Consider the following 15,097-nt stretch of genomic DNA (forward strand, 5'->3'; position numbering starts at 1 on the left):
AAGAAACACTCACCTGTATTGTTTATTTTAAGTATTGGAATATTGGTTCTTTAAAGGTTTGTGCTGGGTCAAATTATTATGCAACTCACTAGAACATTAGCTGAAAGAAAAGTTTCTTTGCAGTGTTAATACCAAACCATAGCTTGTCATGGAGAAAGATATTTTTCAGAGTTTCTCCTTGAAAACAAGAAACTGTCAGCTAAGGCCAGTAAATAGGAAGTGCATTCAAAGGATGAGAGGAGGAGAACTCTTAACTGTGAATCCCTGGACTACTTCTATCATCACTCAAAGGAACAAAAGGTATCTGGGTGTTTTTACATCACTATAATTTATTCAGGGAGGTGGCAGGTTTTACACTTGTATAGTCAATTATAGAATGCTGTATTGCTCGTCAGCAAAAGTACACACAACATAAGTTTCAAGAGACCATTATAGAGCTCAAATATGCTCACAACTAGTGATCTCAAGCCTGTTATTACATCCTTTCCCATTTTTCCAGCCTATCAAGTCACACAAAAAAAATCTTGCTGCCGTTAAAAGAAACAAGAAAAAAAGATAAGATGCAGTGTTTTGTAGAAGAATTTTGACACTATTCCCCCACCCTCACCCAAAAAAGAAGTTTTCCAACTTACTAGTAAGTGACATTTCAGCTTCTATTGCAAAGCATTTTCATTTAGCTTATAGAAGACAAAAGCCCCAAACTACTTGCCTTTTACTTCATCTCAGGTTTACTTGGCTATTCAATCACAAAGTTACCAGAATTTGTGTGTTTTCAAAAAATATCAGTTTTCGATCAAAAACCAACGCAGGATCATGGGAGACTTTGGAAATTGAAATTTCCTGATGTTTCTATAAATTTAGTGGTTTTAATTATCTCTAAATGCCAGAAAATAATGCTAGGTGAAGGCCTATTATTTATATTATTACATTATGTTGAAAGCCTTGCTGTTTAGAGATTTAGGATATGAGACTGAGGATAATTGATTTTTGAGGAAGGGGATATTTGTAGCTTGACCAAGGTTGTCTTTACCTTTGTCCCTCAAGACTTACATCACAGCTAAGTTCTCCCTCTCAGTTGTTTTCCAGCTCAGTTTATTGTTTCTTAATTTCCTAACACCAAAAAGGGTAGGACACTCCTCTCCCCCAAGCACTGAGTCCCTCCACAGACACCCCCCTTATCACTTCAAACGGTAGTCAAAGGAGCAGGAAACACAAATGTCCTTTTACAGATCAAAAATACTGCTAAAAATTAATTCCCTTTAATTTGCAAGACTGGTATTAGCAGGCATCTCAGCATATGCCAAACAAGCAGAAAAATGCAAAAAAGCAGAACACCCTCAAAATAGATTTGAAAGGATAAGAAAAACTGTTGTCATAAATAATGTAGGATCCAGGGGAGTCAGTTTAGAAACCACTACTCTCTGAGCAAGTCTCCAGATGTATGAGGAGGTCAGGCAATTACCTTCAGTTCTTGACTAATGTAACTGGTGTGCACAGCAAACCCACAAGACAAACTGCAGGCAGAGTTCTAATTGCCCTGATTGCACAGCTTTACAAGAAGCTTCCAACAAAATAACATGCAGCAGTTTTCCTTTATTTATATCTGACACTGAAGAACATCATGGGCAATCCATTTTTAAAATCCCCTCTAAAGAAGCTATTAGCAGAAGCAAAGAATAATAAAAACAGGAGATGGGAAAACAGTGATCTAGTCAGTACCTTGAAGTATATCCTGTCTGTTTTAATGTCTCTATTTTGCTTTCTTTATGAAGGTGTAGGTTTTTTAAAAATGCCCAACAGTTTTAATGGCAAAAATAGCAACTTGATATAATTTCTTGATGACATAATGTAGCAGTGAAGATCTTTTTTGAGATATAAAAAAATGTTTTCTCTCACTAAATAGGCTCACAAAGAAGGGTTTGCAGCACAAGCATTACCCTCTAACTTGAACTGAACTTCTTCCACTGCTACTGACAAAAATGTCAACTTAATCAATAGGTTATATTCAACTGTCAAAGTCTCTCCTACACTTACATTTTATCTCGCTCTTCAATTGTTAGAGAGGAAGGAAAAGTGAGCTACCTAAATCAACATAAAGCCAAACACTGCAAGGGGAGGGGAATTTTCTATAGCCTGCAAAGATGAAACTCTCCCCCAGCTCTCTTTGTGCTGTTGTGCAAAGGAGAGGTGTGCAGGGAAGGAACACTTTCACCCTAACCCCACATGCTTCCAGCAAGGGCAGGTCACAATATTATGTCTTGCAATTCTTCTGCACTAAGGGATCCCTTTCTCCACCACTGAAAAAGGCCTGTTTCATCTCTGAGCTCAAGAGCTCTGTCTGCATGAAGTAATTCATATGTGCACATGGACCAGAACAGGTACACAGAAAACACTGAAATCTTAAAGTTTTCAAAAACTATTATCCGTCTTTATCAATGTCTTTCCCACATGAAAGGTATCCTACACCACAAATGGGGATGGACTGTGCTGAGTCAGTCTTCTTCTGCCACTTTGGGAACTTACCAGTGCAAGTGCTGACTACTCCTCTTACCAATAACATTGGGTGGATTCCTATTTCTTTCACAGAACTGTGACCCTCATGTTGAATTATGTATCTTAATTGCCAACAGCATTACCTGGCCTATGCAATCAGTCTTCATTAAACACCATCTCTTTTACCACTTTCACAGACTGACCAGTGAAATACAGACTGATACTTGCTGATAATTTGGAAACAAGCAAAAGGCTAAATGAGAACTGGATCAATATGCAGATTCTGACCCCAGATCAGCAAAGCAGACCTGGCACAGCCTGGCTTCCAAGCAGAAATCACCAGCTGGATCAGGGAAATCTAGGTGGAAATTCCTGATCCATCAAGCTTCTCCACGATTTGGACAAATACATTTGGCCCATAGCTGATTTTCCCAGATAGTATCCGGGTACTTACTGGAACTTTCGGTGGCTCACTCCCACAGCCAGGGGCAAGGAAACACAACCTCCTGAGACATTTTAAATACACCTGGGTATTGATATGTATAACTAACTAGCCAGATATTGCTAGTCCTTAGTTTCTCTCTGCCTTCACTGTCTCCCACTGAAATGAAAGAAAAGCTGAAAATATGTATATAGAGAGAAAAACAGACTGAACCAGAAGCTCTGCTGGCATAAGTCTGGCACACGTTTATTTGGCATAAATTTGGTCCAGCAGATTTGTTGTCTCAAAGCTTAAAATACACTAAAAACAAAGCTGCAGATTCAAAGCTTCATACTTCATCTTTGGAAGCCTGGGGTAGTTCTGGAGAATAGCTGTGAAAGCTACAAATGGCAATAATACATTTTTAATAAAATTGCTGTTTTAAATCATTTGTTTTTAACATCTATTTTGCAAGTCTCAGAGGAAACCAAAAGCCATTTTGTGGCAGCTTCCTCATTTTTATATATTATGAAGAATGTCCAGCTATAAATACTTGTTATGAATGGAGTTTGGTACTGAGGACAATAGCTGTAAAATAATGCCTGGGGGAATGAAAAACGTACTGAGGGTTTGATATAATGCTGACAGGCAGAGGCCCAATGCATTATTTCAGCATCAAGGTAACTTTTCTCTCCCAAGGACAATATTTTACACAGTGATTGCTTGAAAAAACCACCAATATTTCTTTTATTACATTAGTTGGTGTTTTCTCCCTGTACCCACATATTGAAATTACTATAAATCCTATTTGCTTTGGGGAACATTACCCATTTCATTTATTTAGGTGATATGCTATTTTTTTTCCACTCTGCTTCCCAAGTTTTCCAGAAAACTCTGCTTATTAAGTTGTTTCAGTCAGTTAAGGGGCAGAGGGGAGAAATCAGGTGCTCTCAGCACAGCTGTAATGATCCTGACCTCCAAAGAGATGAAGAGCAGTACAGTACATGAAATCAATGAACCCCCCAACTGCAGTCACAAATTCTTCATGTGATGTAGGTCCTGTGCAGCAAATTGCCAGCTGCACAGACAGGTTGTTGTGCAGCACAGACACAAGACATATGCAGGAATCCTTGTCTTTCCAGAAACACTGGGAAAAAAATTTACACACACACTCTGTTAGCACACCACCTCAGCAGTGCTGTGATTCCCCACAAAGGCAGGACATGACACCACCAAAAGCAACTTGCTCTGTGCCCCAGCAGGAAACCTTTCAGACACATGCACAGAGCTCCAGCCTGGCCATCACTGCAAAGGCACACATTGAACAGCTGTGGCAGCAAGTGCTTTTAGACAAATTTCCAAATGCAAGAGCCTTTAAGGGGAGCTTGGTCAGCACAGTGCTACTGCCAAGGAAGCAGAGAGCACGCTGGCACACTGTGCCAACTGGACACTACAGGCACCCTGCACACTCCAGCTGCACAGGGGGAGGCTGCTGGGCTCAACCACACACTCTCCTCTCACCCTCTCTGAGTCCAGGAGCTGCAGATAACCTTTGAAACCTTTCCTCTCACCACATTTCCATACATGAAAGCTTCTCCTAGCTCTGAGCACTCTTCCAACTGTAAACCCATTTTCTTCTATTCCCTTTTGCCAATGCTGAAACACACGGACATGAAGGACATGGAGCAGGTCTAAGGGCACTCTCAGAGCTACAGGTTTCTCTGAGAAATGGCTGCCAGGCTGACTGGGAAGATACAGAGCTACCGGGGCAGTAACAGGGGCAGTTGCCGTACAGAGCTGACTGCAGTAGGTTACTGTGCTGGCAGGGAGCAAAAGCACTAGAGAGTTTATATTTGCCAAGGTTTGTTATAATTCTCACTGTATTCTAACCACATAGAACAAACTCCCTTGACTAGGTTTTGTAAAGCTGCTGCATCTTGAGTTTTAGCCACTAGCTCATTATGCTGTTAGTTTTCAGCCAGAGCAATTCCTGTTAGTCCTGCAGAAGTGCAGCTCGTTCAGACAGTTCTGAAGAGCCCCTGTGGCCCAAATTACCAAGGAAAATTTCTTAAAATACATGCATTACTGCAGCACCTAGAGCTTGAGCCAGCAGAGACCAGAGACTGGCATACAAAATGCCCAGAGAAAAGAAACAGTCATGAAAAGCCTGCACAGGCAAGCCCAGCTAAGAGGAAGTTGAGGACACACGCTAAGCCACAGAACCAACACAGCACTGCTCCTTCTGGCACAGTGAAGCGCTGAATTTGTCATCTATGTGTCTTTTCCATTTTCATCACCTGCACAGTAATGCCTGTCTGTCTAGGCAGAAATGACAGCAACCCTGGTAACTGTCACCAGAACATCGTGGATTGAAGCAGGAATGAAGATCCCATGCTCTGGGCTATTGCTTGCAATGGCACTATGGCCAATAAAACAAATTGGGACAAGAAAGATTGAGTGCTTTGTTTGATCAAATTACAAAAAAAAAAAAAAATAGCTGAAGGGAACACAGGAGATGCAATATCTTGACTTCCATCAAACAGTGCCTCACAAAATCACTAAAATGCTTGAACCAAATTGGTTTGGACAGAAGCACTGTCAGATGGTTTGAAAGTTAACTGGAAATCAGAACCAGTGAACAATGTTGGGAAGTGGTGTTTTGAACAAGAGCATTATTTGTAAGTGTGCTCCCACAAGGATCAACATTAGACTCCATTTTACACAACACTGCTGTGGAAGGATCTGGAAAAACAAATAAGTAACACAATAAATTTCTGAATAGTAACTGCACAGAACAAAGAGGAGCCAGTTGGAATTGAAAGTATGACCACACAGCCAGTAACACAACAAACCTATACTATTTTAACAAGTATGAAAACATTATGGCAAGAAAAATAGTGGGAAAGCAGTAAAAGCAAGAGATGCCTTGTCATTTGGCCAGCAGAGTAGCAGAACCATGACTAAGGCCATGTGTTTTCCAAATGTGTTGCCATTCTCCTGAGCAGAGTAGATTAGATCACAGGGGACATGACAGCTACCTATGACATGTACCATCATTTGTTAAGAGCTGGCCATCTGAAGACTAGACACCCCTCAGTAAAGCTGAAAAGGTTTAAAGAAAGGTCTCTATATTTATTACATGCCAGGAGATTTTTGTTGTTAATTAGCAAGTGATTTTCCCTGAGCAGCAAGGAAGATGGAATGCAACAAAAGCTGACACTTGCAAACGTTAGCAAGAAACAGATGGTCCTGCTCTCAGTCAGGGAGATGAGGCTACAGATTTGGTCTCTTGAATTGTAAACACTATCCCCTTTCTTTTGTGTTATTACTCTGGAAATAAAGTTCCCATACTATAATATAGTCAGACATTGTGCTCAGGCTGACATTACTGCTCTCAAAATTCACCTTCTGTCAAGTCTTTAGCTGAAAAACACAAATTTTTCCTTTGATTTCTGTCTGCTGTCAACATACCTCAGGTGTTACACATATCAGAGGAATCTTCATTAACAGCCTATGATCTGCTTTGCACAGTCAGTCTCATGGCTGATTAAGTTACTAGATAAAACACGCTGAGTTTCAGGTCCTAATTCTTTTTATCAACTCTAAGAAAACACTCCACATGATAAAATAACAAGTCTTACTGTTAATCTTCAGTAGCACTTAAAAAGTCTCAGATGCACAAATTAGAGAGATTCACATCTCCTGCTAAAATGTAATGGTCCAGGTGCATCAAAACACTCTGCAACCTCTCCCTGGCAGGGTTTGGCTGCTCAGGGCCTGCTCTGACCTGGCAGAGTGATACCCTGGGATCCAACTGCTGGGAAGAGCCACATGGGGGAAAGACACAGGAAAGGTCTGGGCTGAGGCCTCTCGCCCTTGGTTTGGGAGGTCACTGCTCTGCCAGACTCAGCATCACCCTTGGTTCCCCAGCTCACATGCCCTTGCAGAGCACTCCAACCTCTCTGCTCCCTGACATCTGACTTGTTTACCCACCCCTGGGATAGAGCACCTGGTATTCAAAGTGATTAACAGGACCTAAGTAACCTCCACGCCTTTGTAACTAAAGGACATCACTGCTAAAACAAACTATTCCCAAACCCTGCTCTACAACCAACACTGACCCTCGGGCCATCATTAGTAGTTGAACATGGGCAGGAGACAGTCAAGGCAATGAGTGAGAACAGTGAGAGCTGTGGTGGATGATACTACTGACATTCTGGGCATGCTGCTTGCCTCACACCCTCCCAACCCTCATCCTGACTGGTCTCTACACACCACAAAGCAGCAGCCTAGTGATATTTTGCTCCCAAACCCGTGAAAGCTGGAATTGCCAAGAATCTGCTGCTCCCAAAACACAAGCCATGCAATGCAAGAATGCCCCATTCTCATGGATGCTCTGCAAAAGAAGGAAAAAGGCCCTTCAGGTCAGCACTGCTGAGCTACACCGAGATACATCTCAACATCAGTTATGACTGCGTGGCTAATAAGTGACACATTAGTGACAAGACTCCCCTTGCTTTGCTCTTTTCAATGGGGAGGGCATGGGGGACATTAACCAATGAGAGAGGAACTACATCCAGGCACGTTACAAAAACAGGGTGAAACATTAAAGTCATCAGACTTTGCTCCAATCCTATAACAGCACAACTGGCTAAAGTGAAAACCCCCAGTCTCAGGATCAACAGCACTACGTCCAACTGCTGCCACCACTAACACCTGAGACAGATATTAAACTCAATGCTATTTAAAACCCTTTTTTAAATTACCTACACAATATTCTTCACAAGTCTGCAGACAACACCAAATCAAGACTAGTGCCTGAAATTCTGATCAGATATTTGCATGGTTCTTATTTTTTCCACCATGCAGGTGATCAAACACCAGTACAGGGGCCAAGTGGGTGGAGAAGCTTTATCCTTGGAGATATCTAAAACTCCACTGGATGGGGCCTGTGCTTTTGTATCCTCTCTATGCAACATTACTACAATGGGTTATGGAAGCCTGGACATTCAGACTAACACCCTATCTTCAGACTTCTTTTTTGTTGAAGTATCTAGCTTCTCACACAAACTAAAATGGATTTTATTCAACACTAAGATGCAATGAACAGACTGTTTAACAGCTACAGACACTCTCAAGCCATGTTGCCTCTCCTTGATGGCAATTGTTACAGTGGCATTTCGGGTTCAGTAGCCAATTTCAGGGCAAATTATGCAAACTATACAGGTTCTCCTCAGAATGAGGTACAAACCTTAGGTCAGCTACTTCACAGATTAAAAAGAAAAATAATTCACAATAAAACTCCTGATGGGCAGTGTGACTAATTACCTATCTAACCAAAAGCACATTTCCTCCCCTCCCCATGTGTCCTGAGCTCTGTAGAGATTGTCTGCCCATGGGTTTTGTGAACAGAGCAATTCTCAGCCTGCCATTCTTTGCACACACTCGCTGGCACTGCTGTGATAAATTGTTGCCTTTAGATACACTGAATGTGCAGGGATAAAAAAAGGAACCTGTACTTATGGTAATATTGCTAGAAAAGAAAGAGCAAAGCACGAAGATGTTCATTTTAGCCATAGTGCAATAAGTAATGAAGGAATAAATTAGAGTTGATTAAATTATTGACGCTTATAATTTAGGAATCTTCTTGCTCAGCAGTAGATGTTTTCCTCCCATAGCTATTTGTGATGCGTGGGTGGAGCAGAGGTACAGGGTGATATATTTGCAGCTGTATTTGGATAGCATGGGTTTGCAACCATTCAGTATTCTGAGATCTGAAAGCTGTTGACCTTGCCAGCAAACAGCAATTAGAAGTTCAGTAGGATTTGACTGTCCTAAAGCCTTACTTTAAGGAAGCCTTCAGCTTATCAACATGATACAAGATTTCAGAATAAATATAGAAGGATCTCCTTGCTTATCAAGTACATAGCAGCATTATACTTACTGCAGCCTGAGACCTGCAGAGCATTTTTCTGGTTAGTTGGCACTTTTCTTTATAAGCAATTGTGCTACTAATGATTCTATTAAGCAAATAATGTTGAAAAGCATGCAGGAAATCTATTCTATATAATAATGGACTGCTTCTCCTTAAGAATGAGGTTCTGTGGAACTACAGAACATAAACCTTCCTTTTTTATAGAAAAATACCATGCTTTTCAGGATATTAAGGCTTAAGTAGTTATCAGAAAAACATGACTCAACTAATTACAGCCCTGTGTTCTTTCAGCACAGCACTGAAGTGCATCAATTCAAAAGAAATTAAAGCTGCAGCCACTAAATGTCTCTGCAGAGTTTTGTAGCTCATGTTTTAGCATTGTTTTGCCTTGTGAAGGAGCACAGGGCACCTGAACAACACTCCCATGGATCCCTACACATCACACAAACCATGAGGTCCTGCAGAAGAGGGACCACAACAACTCATCCACTGAACACTGAGCCCTCTGTGAGGCTTCAGCTGAAGCATAACCCAATTGTAACACACACCAGGACCAGGATCACCACCCAGTACAGAGTCCAAAAGCAAAGTAACACCACCACTCCCTCCCAAGTTCTTCCTGCCATGGTTTATTAGTTATCTGGGACGTTCAGGGCTCTCTATTGTTATAGCCCTGACTCCCGTGGTAATTACAGGAACTCCCACAAACACAACAGGAGTCTCCTAAAGCAGGGAGTGCTGAGAGCACAAAAAGCCCACTTCTCCAAAGTGCCTTCTCTTTCAGCTGCAGAGATGGACCTCCCTATACAACTCAGAAAGTCTCACTAATTTTTTCAATGGAAAGAAGCCTTCTTGAAACACTACTCTTGTTTTTTTTAACCATCCTTTGTGCTAACCAACACCTGTCCCCCAGCAGCCTGCAATGTTTTCTACTGACACACAAAAAGCTGTTGACCTGGCCAGCAATTACAGATTCACTGGGAACAAGATGTCTTTAAAGTTTGCTCTAACACAGCCCACATAAGCCTAGGGTCAAGTACACAGAAAGTCAAAGGTTCAGGTCCCTTCTTGCCAGAGGGAACTCAAGCACACCCTGCTTCAAGGAGGATTCTCCAGCAACAAGCTACTTGGGGCAAAGAAGAAAGAGCATTGCTTCCACTCATACAGACTAGGCAGATCTACTCCACGTTAAGTAGTTACACACTCACTCACCAGAGAGGAGCACAGTACCCATGGTACACTAGCAGAGGAAAACAACTTAAATTGCAGTCCCTCCTTCCAATTTATTACTATTTTATTTATAACTTAGGATTCCAAGTTTCTCCCTCTCCCAATGTCTCCAAATCTCAAAGTGAAAACATCATACTCACTCTCTCTTCTCTCAGCAGCCAATCTGTTCTTTTCTCCAAAGGGAACGTGGTCTAGCAGCCAGAACACTTACTCAGATAGGTCAATTATTCCTAAATAAAGGGAAAAAAAACATTAGTCCTCCTATAATACCATTTTCCCTTTCTATAGGGCCTACACAGGCCCTGACAAATACCTGTTAGATCAGCAGCCCCAGTGAAAACAAGCAGAAGGAGACCACAACCCCATATAGAGGCTGGCCCACCCAGCACAGGTGGGACTGACCTCTCTGTGACCCAAGCAGCAGAATTTAAGGCACCTGTGGCACTTCAGTAGCAAAACCTAAGTACACCTGAAGACATGGACTTTGCCAGGGCTATTAAAGTTATAAGCATTTTAGCTTTGGACTTCCAAAAGTAGTAGCTTGTCCCATAACTGCCTTCTTGAGGATCTAAGCCCAAGTAAATTCAGAAAGAAGGGAATAAGCCTTTGCTGGACATCATTGCCTCCCTTCAATTTTAAGAATTATTCATTTAGGGCTTGATATAAACGTGGGTGAAAGCCCAGATCCTCAAGGAATAACCACCATTAGCCTTGTCCTGTATGTAGTAACCTTGACAACTTTACACCACCAATCACAGATGATGGATTAATGAAGACTGATTTGAACCAGCTGTACTGTGTCAGAGTCTTTGGTCTGATATTCACGCTGCCATAACTTTCCCTTTTAACTGATTCTGCCAGGTGTGAGGGTTAAGACAGCAAAGCACTCTACCTCCCTTCTGCAATTCAAAAAAAACCAAACCAAAACAAAACAAAACAAAACAACAACAACAAAAAAACCCAACCAACCAAAAAAACCCACACCAATTTTCACCACTAAGATATTTTTTTACAGTAGTGAGCAGACTGACATGACCCAGCTTCTGTCAAATGCTTGTGTGTGCACACGTAGTTGAGGCTTCAAAACTGACCCAAAATTTTGTGCTCAGCAGACCAAGCAAAAAAAGGAGAGGCTTATGCCACAAACAAACTCACAACCAGAAAAGATTATTGATATGTTTCCCAGCTCTTTCTGAAGACCATACAGAAAAATATTATTATAATATTACAAATATTATTACAATATTCCAGAAGCAAAACTATAATAGTTACTAAAACAACCTTAGTAAGACATAACCAGCATTATACAACAAGAGAACATATAGTAAGGCTGCTCCTTTCAAATGCTGCAGTAGAAGAAGCCAGCCTGAAACATGCAGTCCTGGCAATGCCAGAGCTATAAAAGGACTTGGGAAAGCTCTTCAGAAAAGAACATCATTAAATGATGGCCTTCACTGGGTGACTGAATGAAGGTGCACCACTGATCACCCCCAAGGGTCAGCTCTTCCCTTTGTGACCCAGGAAGGGATCAGAGTGGAAAGAAAAAGGAATTCACATACAACCCAATATCCATTCCCTCTGATGCAGAAGATGGGATGTGTACAGTCTCTTCTAGCACATTAGTGTGTCCATCCTGCTTCTTTCTTGCCTCATTTGACTGGAGGAAAAACAGTTCAGTGGCTCCCATCATCATCCAAGTCTTCATGACAACCTTTTGAACCAACCCATCATGGGAGAAACATCTGCAGTTCAATCCTCTCTAATATTTATGTGAGGCTGACTGCAGGAATTGATTACATGCAGGTCATGTTTTGGATATTAACTTCTCAGCCATAAAAGAGCAGAGACATTTTAATTTAAACAAGATTTTTGCTTTTAGGACACAAAATAGTAGATTCCAGGAAGAAAAAGAAAGAAGGAAAGAAAGAAGTTTAAAAAAAGACTTTGCCAAGCCTGCACGGTGTTCCAGCTTGATCTTTGGGTCTAGTGCTGAAAGCCAACACCTGAGCAAATGCTGGAATCCCAGCAGCCGTATGAATCCAGACAAGTCACTTAATCATGCTGTGTCTCCATCTTCTCATAGGAATAACACACAGCTTCTTCACTGGGGTAATGCAAAGCTGATTTCATTACAATTCACAAAGTGCTTTCTGCCCAGCAGAGGAAAGTATTAGGGAAATGCTAAGAATCTCTACTGCTGAGCTTCTCTTCTAAGCCAGCTCTTTTCATAAGTTATGTCCTACCAAGCATGTAAAAATTTCTTAGAACCTTCTTAATCAAGAAAGCAAACATACCCTCATTTGCCAAATGCAGGCTTGTAATTATGTGGAAATGAGGCAGAAACAGCACATACATGCATTAACATTGACATGATCAAGAGATAACAGCACCATTAATATAACCTCTTAGAAATGACAGTTTTCAGCCCAACAGTTGGAAAATCACAAGTGGGGCTCATTAAACATTTTCTTTTTTAAATGAATTAAACAAAGAGGAAAATGCTGCAGTAACTCAAGGAAGGAAAGGAGCAGCGGTGCTTAAATGCACCAAACGCATTCTAAGATGTCCATCCAAATGGACCTATGGACCCAGGTACCCAGAGCAGACATTCAGTGGACTACTGGATAGCTGTAAATAACCAGCTGACCTTGTATGAGCTTCTTCACCTGCTTCAGACAGAAAAAATCTGTCAGTAAAGATAAAAAAGCACATGCTGCTCATTAATGGACACTATCACCAAGGAATGGTATGGGATCAGGAAGGCAAGCAGCAGAACTGGGCATAGGAACAGAGAATTCCATAAAACACTTGCCACTGCAACACAGGTTACCTGAGGGAAAGCACTGGGGAAACCCCTGAATCTGTGTTGGATTTCATTGAAAAGTCAAATATATTCCACTGTAAACCTGTAACATTGAAGATGTTCCTACTCCTACCAAAGCATGGACACATTAACAAGTTCATAACATGAGGCCATATCCTGATTTAGTTTCTTTTTCTTCTTTTTGTGTTTTTCGGTTTGGTTTGGTTAGGTTGGGGGTTTTTTTAATTAAAACAGGTCTATCTTTCCAATTTTCATTTTTCAGCATCAAAAGTCAGCATTCTAACTCCTGTTATTTTCAACTATGTTGACACTGGGAAATACAGAAACAATCCCATTGTTGCTTCTTTACTTCCAAACTCCATGAAAAACAGCCTGACACATACTGCCCCAGATGCAAATGATTTTGCCATGCATACTGTCAAATCAAATGCCTTGGAGTCATTTCAGCTGCTACGGATGGTAAAACAATTTTTCCTTATAATTAACCAGAATTTCCTAAGTTTCTACTTGCACCAATTGCCTCTGGAGTGGTCCCTGTGCACCTGTGAGAACAGTTTGGTTCTGTCTCCTCCCTGTTCTCCAGTCAGCCAGCTGCAGACAGTAATAACTGAACCCTCCCTTCCTATAAATATTTTAGTCAGCAAACAGTTGTAAGACTTCCAGTGCTTTTTAAACTATTTGAACCTATATGAAAGAGGGGGGGTTTCTCGTTGTTTTTGTTGCTGTTGTAAACACAGGTTCTCTTCCAAAAGCAATATATTTAGTAGATCTTTCTCCGTATGACATGAAAGACAAAGGACTTTCATCTTACCAGTGGTTAAGATTGGATTAGGTTAAAAAAATGCAAAGCACTTGGATCATTTTCTTAAACAAATTAAGAATCCAATAAACTTTATTAGATCTGGGAAAGACAGGATATTTCTCTACACTAAAAGCTGTATTGCTTCTTTTGGGTGATATTGGTACAGATCAGGTGCTCAGCATTTGTATCAGCACCTTCCAATATATTGAAAGTTCCAACATGTTGTAAAGCAAAGCTTTAATTATCTTCTTGGCATTTTACTATTGTTGATCTGCCACATGTATTGCTTTATTAAGTCACCAAACAGAGATGTGGCATGGGCAAACAATACTGATGAGGAGTTCTAGCAAAAAAAAAATCACCTTAGTTATATTAATAAGCTTCCCCTATAAGGCAAACTCAGCTCAAGCCGCTGCAGTGTTAATTTCTAATTTGTTTGGAATCTGTTTTGATTTTCTGTCTCCTGTTAAATATAATTCTCTTCTGGGCTCTGTTTTATACATTGATTTTTTAATTGCATGCATATTATGTTGGGACCCAAATCCACAGTTCTCTAATTCAGGTTACACAGAAAAATTTAGACAAATAATCCCAATTTTTTTTAATTAGAGAAACACTTTACCTCTTTGAAAAAGGATGGGACTCAGAGTAGTTACAGCAGCATTTGTTCCCACAGTCAAGGATATACATCAGGAAGCAATGGACTGTTGACTTTTTAAGAGTATACTAAAAAAAGACTTCTCTCTGGACTGTACTTTGTATTGAAGAAGCTCATAGTTTAATGAAGTGAAACTATTATTTTAAGTAGCTGTGCCCCAGAGTAGCCATCAGTGCTGCATTGAGAATACAGAGCATCTCCTAAAAATCTCTGCTGCACAGGCCTCATCAGTAATGCAGCACGTGATGACTTTTTCCTCTTCTAAATAACCACAAGTGGGTCTGATATTTTTATTCCAACTATGGTAATTTTTACTGATTTTTATGGTTACAGGGTAAGTTTTAACATGTATTCATCTCAAAAATACACGCAGAGAGCAGAAAGATCACTACCTCGGCACAGACCTGGTTTCTGTTCCTGGCAAGTCATTTAGAGCTTTCTGGAAAGGGCAGGTGCAGAGAGAGGCAAACTCTCCTGGTCCTGCTCTCAGCTCAGTTACCTGTGGCAGCACAGCACATACCCAACAGAGCCCAGTTCTATCCTCTCTTAGGAGAAGCTCCTCCAGCTACCCTGGTCTTCAGCTGGGATGCAAGAAGGCAACAGCTCTGAAGATTAAAATTCAAAATTACCTGGGCTTGAGACCATCCCATTTGTAAGGGGCAAATATTAATAACTACTTTTTGGTAGTTTGCCAGCTGGAGTCACTCAGAGCTTGTAGAAGTACCTGATGGGTA

At 40.9% G+C, this 15,097-nt stretch overlaps 1 long non-coding RNA gene across 1 annotated transcript in view; it reads right to left on the reverse strand.

Moving 5' to 3' along the window:
* LOC108498128 overlaps positions 1–15,097 on the reverse strand; it is a 111,302-nt gene that overhangs the window by 82,711 nt on the left and 13,494 nt on the right. Inside the window, exon 2 of the long non-coding RNA XR_001875076.1 lies at positions 10,220–10,309. This is a non-coding gene — a long non-coding RNA (uncharacterized LOC108498128). The remainder of the gene's footprint in view (positions 1–10,219; positions 10,310–15,097) is intronic.

Source organism: Lepidothrix coronata, unplaced genomic scaffold (genome assembly GCF_001604755.1).
Source record: "Lepidothrix coronata isolate B3197 unplaced genomic scaffold, Lepidothrix_coronata-1.0 Scaffold2, whole genome shotgun sequence".
In the NCBI taxonomy this organism is placed as follows: Eukaryota; Metazoa; Chordata; class Aves; order Passeriformes; family Pipridae; genus Lepidothrix; species Lepidothrix coronata.